The sequence below is a fragment of the Sarcophilus harrisii genome, chromosome 1, assembly GCF_902635505.1.
Source record: "Sarcophilus harrisii chromosome 1, mSarHar1.11, whole genome shotgun sequence".
In the NCBI taxonomy this organism is placed as follows: Eukaryota; Metazoa; Chordata; class Mammalia; order Dasyuromorphia; family Dasyuridae; genus Sarcophilus; species Sarcophilus harrisii.
The window spans coordinates 115,888,511-115,901,654 of record NC_045426.1 but is presented as its reverse complement, the minus strand read 5'-3'; the positions used below and the strand labels follow the sequence as shown (position 1 = coordinate 115,901,654).

The 13,144-nt window shown below is 31.8% G+C and overlaps 1 protein-coding gene across 16 annotated transcripts in view; it reads left to right on the top strand.

The window, feature by feature from the left end:
• KDM4C (lysine demethylase 4C) overlaps window positions 1-13,144 on the top strand; it is a 437,501-nt gene that overhangs the window by 165,673 nt on the left and 258,684 nt on the right. The window contains exon 11 of one of the 16 annotated variants that reach the window (XR_004233272.1): window positions 5,575-5,735. The exons of 14 other annotated variants lie outside the window; for them this stretch is intronic. The gene's annotated coding sequence lies outside the window, so the exon portion shown is untranslated. Of the gene's footprint in view, window positions 1-5,574; window positions 5,736-13,144 lie in introns of those variants that run through there. One more of the 16 variants, XR_004233269.1, reaches the window with a different exon arrangement.

Below are 13,144 nucleotides of genomic sequence, written 5' to 3'. Positions count from 1 at the left end.
GTTTTTCTATAGTTTCTATTTTATCATATTATTTTGTGGAGTACAGTTTATTTATTCTCTGGTAAATGATTATCTACCTTTCCTCTTAGAAAAAGTACTAGTATGAATATTTTGCCATATATGGAAATTTCCTTTTAATCACTGATCTACTTGGAGTTTATACCTAGCAGACAAAACAATATGGAAATTTTAGTCACTTTCCTTTCACATTTCCAAAAATAGTATATTATTATATGTTTAAATACCAGTATTGGTTTTGCTGATGGTGGTATTAACATATGCCTTTGTGGATGATATTTTTGAGTTGTGGTGAACTTAGAAATTCATTGTAGTATCTGGGCTTGTCATGGATCAACTGCCTATGTGTCTCAGATGCTCTATTGGAAGCTTTTTTAAGTTAGTAAGACTTGGGAGAGCATGCATTGCACTGGTTTATGAGTCTTTGAGAAGGCAGGGTAACTTCTGCACTGTAAAGCTGCATTTGAGTAAGCTTAGTATAAAACATCCCAGAGTAACAAGGGATATAAATATGATAAATGGTATGATATAATATAATAAAATAGTCCATATAATTAATTAATAACATGACTATAATAGTATTTATAATTAGGCAATAGAATCTCAAAATAAAGAGGATCTCAAGAGTTTTTCTACTTCAAATCTCTTCTGGGATGTCTTTGAGAAGTGAAGTACTTTCACTCTTGAAGTAAGCTCTTTTAGACATGGACACTTCATGTTTTTGAGTTTTTTACTTAATTTAATGTTATCTTGCCTCCAGTGATTGCTACTAATGTTACTTTAGGAAAGTCATTTGACTTCCTTGAACTTCAATTTACCCCTCTATAAAATGAGTGGGTGATATTAGATGTCCTGTTAGATCCTAACTTTTGATATCTATGATTCTCTTTGATATACTCTAAGATTATAATTTTGCCTTTATGCAATTTATATCTCTGACTTTTAATTCTGCCTTCTGGGTCTAAGGATTTCATATCTTCAAATGCTTCAAAGATATTTATTATGCTCCATCTTCTTCATGGGTTGGTTGAACATTGCTAGTTTCTTTGTGAAATTCATAGTTGTCTGTTTTCTCAGTGTCCTGATTACCGTCTGCTAATTTATTTCAGCTTGTTATTGTTCTCTTTAAAATGTCCCAAGAACTAAAAACAATATTCTATATATGGCCTCACAATGATTTAATAAAATTTCGTGCATCACACTTATATTCATGTATTGCTTTGCTTTATTTCTTTTGTATCCTCCATCCTGTAGAATTTATTGTACTAATTTTGTACATATTAATATTGCATTTTATTAAGCACTCCTGCTTGCCATATACAATTCTGACTTAGAATAACTAATAACTAATAATACTTAAATAAAAAATAAGAGGCAATGTGGCATAATGGAAAGAGGCTTGGTCTGGAAGTCACAGACCTAAGTTAGAGTCTCATCTCTGTCACTTACTGTTATGGGCCAGAACTCTGAACTTGAAACAAAGGATTCTTACAAGATACTAAGTCAGTGGAATTGATAGAGACTATAGTTATGTAATTTAGCATGGTTCAGTATGATTGCTTTAATCCTACAAGGAGATGTTATGGGCCAGAACCTGAAACAAGGTACAAAGTGAAATTGAGGAGACAGTGATTTAATGCTACAACAAATAAATGGTATGGAGCTTATAAGCTAGAAGCCTCAGCCAGGGAGATTCAGAGATTCAGAGACAAGTGGACAGAAGGCTGAAGGCTGAAGCACAAGCCCTTGGACTCAGACAGATTCATCCCATCTCACATGTGGTGGCAGACCCTCTTTCTTCCCCTCTCCACTGAAACCAAGACTCCAAGGCCCCCAGAAAACTAGCTGAGCCCCAAGTAAAGGAGACAAGAATTTGAAAGAGATAATAAAGGATTTGAATTTTTAACACCTGGCTGCGCAGTCCTGGTGATTACTGAACTGAAACGAAGGCTGTTCTCAGAGACCCCAAGAAAACCTCAACAGAGAACATTACATTTTAGAGAGAATATTACAACTTACCACCTAGGAAACACTGAACCACATATTTAAAAATAAACATAAAGGCCACCTGCAAACCTGCCTTGGATCAAAGTGGCAAAAAATATGAAAATAAGTATATATTATAAAGCACTATTAAAATAAGATGTGCTTAATACACAGAGGTAATTATATTAACAAAGTTTATTCAGTTCTACTATACATTTTTTAAATTATAATTTTTTATTTACAGAACTTATGTATGGGTAATTTTTACAACATTGTCTCTTGCACTCACTTCTTTTCCAACTTTTCCCTTCCCTCCTTCCACCCCCTCCCCTGGATGGCAGGCATCTACTATACATTTTTAATAAGAAATATTAACTAGTATAAGAATGGTTCTTTTGCACTTATTTTCTGTATTGTAAAATTCATGATAATTATATACACTATTCTGTTTTTAGATTTTTCCAATGATTTAAATAAAGGCATGACCAGCATATTTATTTTATTTGTATATGACAATGCAAGAAAAAATAACTAATATATTAAACCAAAGAATCAGGATTTTGTGAGGTTGATGGCATAAATCCAATAAGATAAAATTTAATAATTCTAAATATGTAGTCCATTGAGAATTGAAGACATCTCCTGTACAAGAACAATATGGAAGAAACATGGCTAGGCAACAGGTTACTTTAGGAGTCATTTGACTTCCTTGAACTTCAATTTACCCCTCTATAAAGTTGGGTAGATTTTTTTACTCAATCTTAAATGTTTCCATAATATAGAATGCAAGCAAACAACAAAAAGAGTGAAAATACTATGTTGTGTTCTACACTTCCCGAGTGCAGATGGCTCTCTTCATCATAAGATCATTGGTACTGACCTGAATCATCTCATTCTTGAAAAGAGCCACATCCATTAGAATTGATCATTGTAGAATTTTGCTGTTGCCATGAAGAATGATCTCTTGGTTCTGCTTCAGAGGATATGCACAATTTTATAGTTTTTTGGACCTCTTTTTTCCCCAGTGCTTCAGTTTCATATTTTGAATTGCTTTCTAGTTATTGTCTGACTTAACTTTCAGCTTGTCATATTCAACATATCTCCCCCAAAATGTGTCATTTTTTTCTCCAAACTTTCCCTCAAATTCTTTTTCTTTTGTTGTACATGTTTGATCCTTATAGTTACTTAGGCTAATTTTGGATTCTGCCCTCCCTTTCTCTCCTTGATTTTGTTGTTTTGTAATTTTCAGTCACTTTCAATTCTTTGTGATCCCTTTTTTGGGAAGGAATGGGAAAGCATGGTTCTTAGCAAAGATAGTAAAGGAGTTTGATATTTCTGTCTCCAGTTCATGTTACAGCTGAGGAAACCAAGGGAGCAGTTAGGTGGTGCAGTGGATGCGGCACCAGCCCTGAAGTCAGGAGGACCTGAGTTCAAATCTGGCCTCAGACACTTAACATTTCCTAGCTGTGTGACCCTGGGCAAGTCACTTAACCCCCAATTGCCTCAAAACAAATAAAAAATACAGTAAGGAAACTGAAGCAAAGAAGATAAATAACTTTGATGTGACACAACTAGTAAGGTCTGGAGCCAGATTTATACTTGGGAAGACTAGTCTTCCTTATTCTCTGGCTAGTGCACTATCCATTGTGCCATCCTAGGTGCTTTTCTTTCTCTTCTTACACATAATTATTTGCTAAATCATTTCTCCCTGAACAATATGTTTCTCATTCTTCTCGATTTTCCTTTTCCCACTGAAGCCATACGTTATTCTGGTCTCCCAGGCTCAGTATCTATATTTTGAAGTCTTTGTCTTTCATTGTCCAACTAAGATGCTACCTCGTTCCTTGTTTGGCATTCTCCTTTCCCTAGTGGATTTCTTAACATTAAATTTCCCATAGCAAACACTCTGCTTGGAACTTTTAAAATTTTATTTATCATTTGTCCTTTATATTTCATATATATATATATATATATATATATATATATATAGTCCTTTATATAGTTATATTGTCCTTAATATTATATATTATTATATATTATATTTGAATGACTTTCTCTTCTATTCGATCCTAAACTCTTTGAAATAGTCTAATATTTTTTGATACTTATAGTTACTTAATCTTAGCATTGGGACTTTGGGATGGTCACTTAACCCTATTTGCCTTAGTTTCCTCATTTGTAAAGTGAGCTAGAAAAAGGAAATCATTCCAGTGTCTTTGCCAAGAAAACCCCAAATGGGGTCATGATTAGTTGAACATGATAGTAAAATGATTGAGCAACTTGAATAGTGGTAGTTGAATTGAAGAGTAATCTTGGATAGAAATTCTTTGTAAATCTTTTTAGAGAGGAGCGATTGTTTGAATCAAATGATATTAAAGCTTTAACTATTTTACAATTTAGTAATAACCATAATGCCTTGATGATTTTTATCCTTATTACAATTTTATTTTTCTCTTTATCATGGAAATTGGTCCCATACAGTCTCTTCCTTCTCCAAAGGGAAAACAAAATTGTCTGATTTTTATCATTTTGATGCATATTAAGTGAGTAAATTTTCAGTGGTGTGTCCTGAGATCATTAATATAGTTTTTGTAGTAGTTTTGATACAATATGACATTTTTGGCTAAGGCTGCCTGGAAATGGTGTTTTAATTTTTACCTGTAGTGATCACTTTTGTGTTTTGTTGATTATTGAATTTAAGTGAGAGCAATGCTAGTATTGCCCTCCTTGTTGCTTAGAAGTAGAAAATACAAAGTTATTTTAGCATTGTGTATATATGTATACCTATATGTATATATTATTCTTATCCTGTATTTTAAAAATTATTAAGGTAGTGAGATGTAGGAATAATGAATGAGACGTTCAATAGTGATGTTCCAACATTGTCTCGTTATGATTGAAAAAATTAGTCTAAATTCTTTATTTGATTGATAAATATACATGTTAATTTGGTGTGCAAAATGAATTGGGAAAATACCAGGAAAACAATTGCCAAAAATATCCAGTGCATAAATAACTTCTTTCTGTTGCCCAAATTTTGCAGACGTTACTTATTAGTACAGAGTTGCCCAATTTTTTGTCTTTAGTTTTGCATTGTTAGAAACTTACTATTACTAATATATGAGGATCTTACATGTTAAATAGAATCAATTCAGCACTTATTTATTTATTAAGCACTTACCTACTCTATCATTAAAACTTGGGAGAAGTATAATGAGAAATAGCAGACTCCTTGTCCATAAGGAATTGACAGGCTAATAGTATGTATGTGGTATATGTAGCATTAGCTAATACGTATTCTAATACATTAGAATATGATGAAATGAATAGGTTGAAATCTGACAGAGTAAAGTAAAAAATTTTAGAAGGTGACAAATCATTTTTAGATAAGACATTTTGGAGATAGTGGCACCTGAGGTACATCCTGTTTCAGCTATTAATCACTTTTAGGATGTGAGTCCTATTCCTGTTATGTGTTTACAACAACAAAAAAAGGCAGGAAGGGTGGTAAATGGGCTTAGCCGATCTCTAAAGTTTTACCCACTTTAATTTCTCTAATCCTCTGATAAGGATTTTCACAGAAAATGTAAATGGCCTACCTTGACTTCAGTGTTGGAAGGAGCTTTACCAAATTGTGAAACAGTAGACACAGTTTAATTGAAGTATAGAGTGCATGAAGGTAAGTTTGAAATAAATCTGGAAAGAATATTAGTATAAAGAGTTTGTATTTAAGTTTTTGAACAATTCAGAACAACTAAAGTGTTTTTTTTTTGTTTGTTTGTTTTTATTTTTAGCAGGAAATGATATAATCAAATCAGTATACTACATAAATTATTTTGAGACTTGATCTAGCGTTGATGCTGAGGGAAGCTGGGAAGAGCTCAGACAATATCCAGTCTACTCTCTGCCATCTTGTCTCTGTTCCTAAGAAAATTATTTTGGAGGTGATATGGAGGTGTGATAGGAGAAAGCAGTCTTTGGTAGGTAGGTAGATTAATCTGTAGGCTATTAAGATAATTCAAACAATGCCCAAGTATTTAATGTGTCAGGCATTATTTTAAAAACTTAGGATACAAATATAAATAAAATATACATAATTAAGTAATCCCTACTTTCAAATAGTTTTCAATCTAAAAGCAGACATAGCAAGTACATATAGCATATTCACAGCATAAATATAAAGTTAATAAATGGAATTCATACAAAATAATTGCAATACAAGGAAGTTTGAGAGACAACAGTAGGAATTTTGTAGGATCAGAAAAGTCTTTATGAAGAAAATGGTGCTTGAAACATATCTTAAAGAAAGAGAGTGATGGTGAATTCAAAAGCACAAAGATGGGATGTATATTGTCATGTGTGAAAAAACAGAAGGAAAACCAATTTGGCTAGGTTGTACAGTGAAACAGAGGGAAAAATATCCATTGAGGTGGAAAACTGAGTTGGGACCAGGTTGTATTGTGTTTTATTTAAATAGAGGTGTTTTAATTTTTATCTTTAAATCTACTAGGATTGGTTGAGTGATTAGTCAAGGATAGGATGTGTGGTTAGGCATAATTATTTTGGTATTGTGTGTAGGATGAACTGCCATAGGGAAGGCATTAACTAAGAGAGTTTTAGAAGGCTGTTTCAATAATATAAGCTAGTGTGAATTAGAATTTGAATAAAGGTTATAGCTAAAGAGAGAATAGTTTAGATTCAAGAGATGTTATGAAGAGAGTATGGAATCAAGGAATGCCATGCTTATGAACTTAGGAGGGCAGAAGGTTGATGATGTCTTTGACAGAAATAGGAAATTTGGAAAAAAGGAGGGTTCAGAAGGAAAAATGAATTCGTTTTTGGACATGTTGAGTTAGGACATTCATTTGAAATGTCCACCAAGCAGTTGTTGATGTAGAACTGAAGCTCCGGAGAAAGAAGGACTGGATCTGGGAGTCATCTATATAGAGATGATAGCTATCCTTGATTAATAAATGATGAGGCTTTAACATAATATATTAGCAATGGGAATCTTGAGAGAAAAAGAGGAAGATAAGTAGTATTTTAGAACAATAAAAGATTTGCCAACTAATTGACTGTGGGGAAATTGAGGAAAGAGTTGAAGAGAATAAGATTATAGCTCAATATCTTGGGAAATCTAGTCCACTAACCTCATTTGTGTGGGGGTCAGAAAATTTATTGATGCCTTTGCATTTTTTTCTAAAAATAATGTCATCCCTATCTGGTTAGTCTTTTCTTATAACAAACATTTAAAAAAAAAAATGAGATGAGTTCAGCAAAATGAACCATAGCCAAAGTTTTGTAGCTCTTTGAGCCTAGCTCAAGTTTGCTTTCCATGATGACTAGTTCAGTTCACAACTCCCCTAGCCATGCATTAGTTTTTCTAATTTCATTAGTCCCAGTTTTTCTACATTCATCATTATCTTTTCTTGTCATTTTAGACAATCTGATAGGTTCAGAGTTATTTTAATTTGTATTTCTCTAATCAATAATGAGCATTTTTTCATATGATAATAGATGGCTTTTCATTTTTTCATCTGAAAATTGTTCATATTCTTTGGCCATTTATCTATTGGGGAATGATTTCTACTTTTAAAATTTGGTGCAGTTCTCTATATATTTTAGAAATGAGGCCTTTTATCAGAAACACCATCTGTTAAGAATTGTTTCCCAATTTTCTGCTTCCTTTCTAATTTTGGCTGCATTGTTTTGTTTGTGCAAAGTGTTTTTAATTTAATGTAATTAAAATTATCCATTTCACAATGTTCTTTATTTTTTGTTTGGTTATTGATATCTCACTTCTCCAAAGATCTTGACAGAACTATCCTTTGCTCTCCTAACTTAGGAAGTATTTCTAAAAAATAGTATAAACAACTTATGTTTGTATTTCAAAGAAAGTATTGTTAGAGTAAATTTTGTCTTAGAAAATGACTACAAAAGATAAAGTAGTTTCATGGTTGAATTTCATCTATGCAAAAATCTATCTACCAAAGGAAGATAATAGAAAAATTTTTTCCAAGCAAAATTTTGCTTCTTTGCTTTTATAGGATTGTGGTGTGAAGTAAGTAGTATTAATACTATCATGTTAGCTTTTTCCGCTCTGTATCATGTTATTTTTCGAAATGACTTAATTGGATAGAGTATCTGATTGAGATCTGTTGTGAATGCATTACAGCATTTTTAACAGAAAATTTCCATTAAATTAGGGCATGTAGAGATCATAGAAATGCCTAAACATTTTAAAAAGTCAAATAATTGGAATTTCTTGGGCAATCGAGGGTCCATATATTTTCTGAAGCTTTAAAAGCTTTTAAGATTTGTAGATATATGTGAATATATATATAAAGGTTTTTTAGAGAAAAAAAATTCTTAGTTGGCACACATGCTGTAGATAATTTAAATATACCATTGTTACTAAATGTAAAGTATTAGCTTTTTTTATGAAATATTAGTAACAGGAACATTATAAATTCCTTCTATCAGTGAATAGTAATGTTTCATTCTTTGAAAATCACAGTATTGTTATGGTATTTCCAAAATTAGTGGAATTTTTTTATGCTAAATCCCTGGTCTCTTACCACATATGTACAATACCTATGAATTGAATGCATGGAGAAGGGGTGGTTATTGTAAGCAAGTCTTATAGGGATTTATTTCAAAGTTAGTCATTTATTCATCATAAATTAAATGTTATACAAGGAACCCTGCTTAGAAATTTGAAAGATATTTCCTACTACCATTATATTACTATCAGCTATATAGATTGTATGCTGCTTATTGACTGGGACTGTACACTTTGTGTCCTCATTTCCTGAGGGATGGCTAGACAATCCTTTAAATAAATGTGAAAATATGCAACTAGAAAAAAAAAAAAGCATTGAAATACTAAGGCATTTAATTGGAACCATAGAAAGAATAGCAAAATATAGGGAAACATATTTCAACTATTCCTAGTTAGCAATTCATCTCCAAATCTATGTACTGGGGAAGTAGTATCTCTAAGTATTATTAAATAGCATTTCCTAATTGACAAAAGGGGGGGTTATTATTTTCCTATAGTATAGATCTAGCTATATCATCTCTCTATTTTACATAATTCTGGAACTCCCCTTACTCCCAAGGTTAAAAAATATGAAATGCATTTTTATTTAAAGTCCACAACCTGGCCCCTAACCCCCTTTCCAGTATTCTTAAACATATTTCCATGTATTCCATATTCCATATTCCAGTTATCTCATTTTATTGTGATTCTCCAAACAGACTTTTCTGACTCCTCTGTGCCTTTGTGGTGACTGTCTTCCATTTTTGGAATATTTTCCTCTCCTATTCTACCTCTTGGCTTACCTGGCTTCCTTCATTCAAAACTCAAGGCCTTTCTAAAGGGATCCTTCAACCTTTTCTTTATCTAATTGCTAGCTCCTCAGAGATTGTTCCATTTACATTATAACTGTTTTATATGTATATCTATATCTTGTTATTTACTATCTTTCATAAGAATGTGAACTTTGAATACTTGTGCCTTTTCTTTTATTCATTCTTCATCACATACAAGAAAAGGACAGTAAGAATTAAAAAAAAAAGGTGAAGTTGGTTGTCATCTTTGAGTATGTATGTGGTGTCATGTTGCCAGGAGGAGGAATTTAAAGGGATTATTGTGTAACTCTTTATATGTATTATAGTTTTTAGGAGTTTTGCAGCACCATATGTTGTCGCTAAAAGCCTGTAATTTTAATGTTTCAAAAAGAAAGCCTATTATTGATGTAGTCAGTTTGCTGAAAAATGGCCTGAAGTAAATTATATTATTTATTATTTTAATGAAATATTCAATATATTTCATGTACTTTTTGATGGCCTGGAGTCTGGAAAATCTGAGTTAAGATTCAGCCTCAGACAATCACTGATGACTTTAAGCAAGTCAAGTCACTTTACCTTCATTTGCATCATTTCTCCTATCTATTAAGTAGAGATAATAATACCTACCTTTCATGATTGTTGTGAGAAACAAATCTGATATTTATCAAACATTTCTGCAAACCTTAAAGATGTGAATAAATACGATTCTTATTATTTGAGCATTTATGATTTAAGTAGGATTAACAACCTGTACAGATATCCACATTGTTAAGATGCTGTTCATAACACATTCTAATGAAAGCTGTTTAAGAATTTTTAGTGTTTTCTTTAGTAATTTTCTTTATTTTTAAAGTTAAACATTGTTTTTAAGTCTAAATGAATGGATTTTCATGCAGGAAAGAAGAAAAAATCAGTTGAATTTTTTGAAATTTGGTTAATAATGAAATGTGGTGAAAAACACTTAGTTTTGCTGTCAGTTCCTTTAAAAAGAAACACTTTTTTTTTTTTTTAAAGGGCTGGCTATTTATTGGAAAAAAATTTATGGAGTATTTTTAGTTAAGCCTAACAGGTGTTTTACAGTACAGTTTTGCTCAAGGGCACCAGAGAAACACAGTGGTATGTTAAGAGTTCACCGCATATAACTTCTTAACAAATCAGGACTTTGAGGGTGGACGTTTTAGTTCACTGCTCTAATTTCATCCTTGCTGTGCTCAGCAGATGGTCTGGTGTACTAGCTTGTTGTCATCCATTTTTAAAATTTATTGAATAAAACAGTTTTGCAAAATTTTAGCTTACTTTTCTATAAAACAGTTCTGAGCCCTTAGAATGTTGTGCTTTATTGCTTGCTTCATCTCAACAGCATGGTATTATAGATTTTATAAATTAATTATGGCTAATGCCAAAGAGCTCAGTGCTCCTTGTTGAACCCAAGTTCTCAGATCCAGCAAATAATTACTCCATTTCATAAAAAATTAGAAAAATCAGAAAATAAACTAAATGAATTAGTGAACAGTTATATAATGATAGAAAATTCAAATGGGATTCTCATAATGAAAAGAAAATAATTTCTGGTTCTTAAGAATACTTATAAGCAATAAATATTGGAACTCTTAACCCAGCAATAAAAAATAGTATTTAGTTTACCTAAGGGATAAAGTCCCTTTCAGCTTTCAAGGACTTTGGTTTATATTCTTTCAGTTTTCTATGTATATTCATATAAATGTAGATCATACTTCAAACATTTTTTCCTGTTAGTTTTATAAATTATTCTACCCTATTTTTTGGTGATGTAAGAATGTATCTTGGGAAGATACAAGTGTGACTTATCTTTACTATTTATGGTATATAGTGTAGAATGAATGCTCAAGGCCAAAGACAATGAAAAATGGTATGTTAAAACATTACTTTATTTCTCCTTAAATCTCATGTTTGTTTTGCAATTGAATTCTGCTGTTCCTGATGGTAGCTCGAAAGATTGCATGATTTACCATATCTTATACCATGGAATAGAAAATTTTAAAGCAAAATAGGAATTTAGATTGGTTTCTTTATATTGGTCTACTAACTAGTTGCTCTGTGAGTGTAAACCAGGTTCCAGCTTATTCATAAATGCTTGGTATCAAAGACACTTTGAATTTCAGATAGAGCATTTATTAAAGTGCTCTCGACTCAGTTGGGTATTGGCTTTCATGAATGTTAAACATTGAATACTTACACTTAGAAGATTTTGAAAAAAATCACCCTGGCTATTAAATAGTTTAGGGAGGTTTTTAGGGAGAATTTTATTCAAATTCATGAATATACTCGTTTTAGAAAACAACATTTCATTCTTTGCAATGGAAAATTGGTTTAGAACAGAGGTTCTAACAGATCCCCTGATTTCTCTTGTTTGGCTCTAAGTTGAGACCTGTATTTTGAAGGTTCAAAAATTTTCACTTCCATTTTATTCAACTTGTATTTTTTTCTGTTGAGATTTGATTTTGTGTTTAGAGCCATAGACTAGTTTAAGAAATATGATTTGACGTTTCCCAAGGAATATAAGGAAAATTGTATTGGTAGAATTGTAGGTGGGTTTCCTTCACAAGCAAATACTTAGGAAGGTATTATTATGTCCCTAATTATATATAGATCCTTGAAGATGTGTTGTCCTTAGCTTAAGTATGATTTGTCTTAAGAGTATATCTCAAAACCAGATGTGAGAGATTAGGAAGCCTTGGTACTATGTAGAAATGGCAGTATCTTTACTCAAATCTCTGAAACCAGTAAGACAGTGAGAAGAACCAAGTTTCTAACCATAACCAAATCAGATAATAGAATTTATGATGATCATTGGTGAGGTCTCAGAACAGGTTATGGAATTAGTTTTCATAAGCTGAAGACAGGCTAAATCTAGATGTGGGAAAACTGATTGATTTTCAGGGAGTTAGATTGTAGAAGAAATCAACGGAGGTGGAGATTTAATCATCTGACTGATTCACCTGCTTGGTCACTTTCAGTTTGATTGTCACATAGATTGCAGGAGGGGAAATAATATGAAATAATCTTGGGAATATAGGTTGGAACTAGACCTTGACCTTTAAGGATTTATGTATCAGACATACATTCAGTGTACCCAGTGTGGTTTGCCTGCTACTGAAGCATAAAATTATTCAGGTAAAATATAAAATAATTTACTTTTTAATAATATTTCCCACTTAGAGTTCTTTAAGGTTAAAGTAACTTTTTTTTAAATAATATTTCATACTTAACAGAGTTTTTTTTTTTTTTTAAGATTAAAGTGCTTTATATCTACATGTCTTCATCGAACCTAATTACCTACTTATCAAAAAGATAGCATAATGGAATATCATCAAATGTTATATGACCAACACCCATGGATAGTCTGATCATATGGCCTACTATTGAGGAAACTTAATGAAAAGGATAATTATTTTTGAAATAATGTGAAGGATGGTTTAGAGAAAGGAAAAAATTAGTTAGAAATTAGTCTATTTAGAAAAAGATGACAGTAATATAATCAAGTGACTTTTTTTTGTATCAGAAGTATTTATCTCTCGCATCTCCCTCATTAAGAAAATAGGAAAACAAACAAAAAAAACCATTGCAAATATGGGTAGTTGTGTAGATTATATTCCTGTATTAGCTATGTCCAAAAAGCCAAAAAATGAAATAAAGAAAATATATTTCAGTCTGTATCCTGTTCTCCATTTGGAGGCTAGTGTTATATTTCCTCATAAGTTCTTTAGAACTGTGGTTGACAGGAGATCATTATACATGGCAACAATAA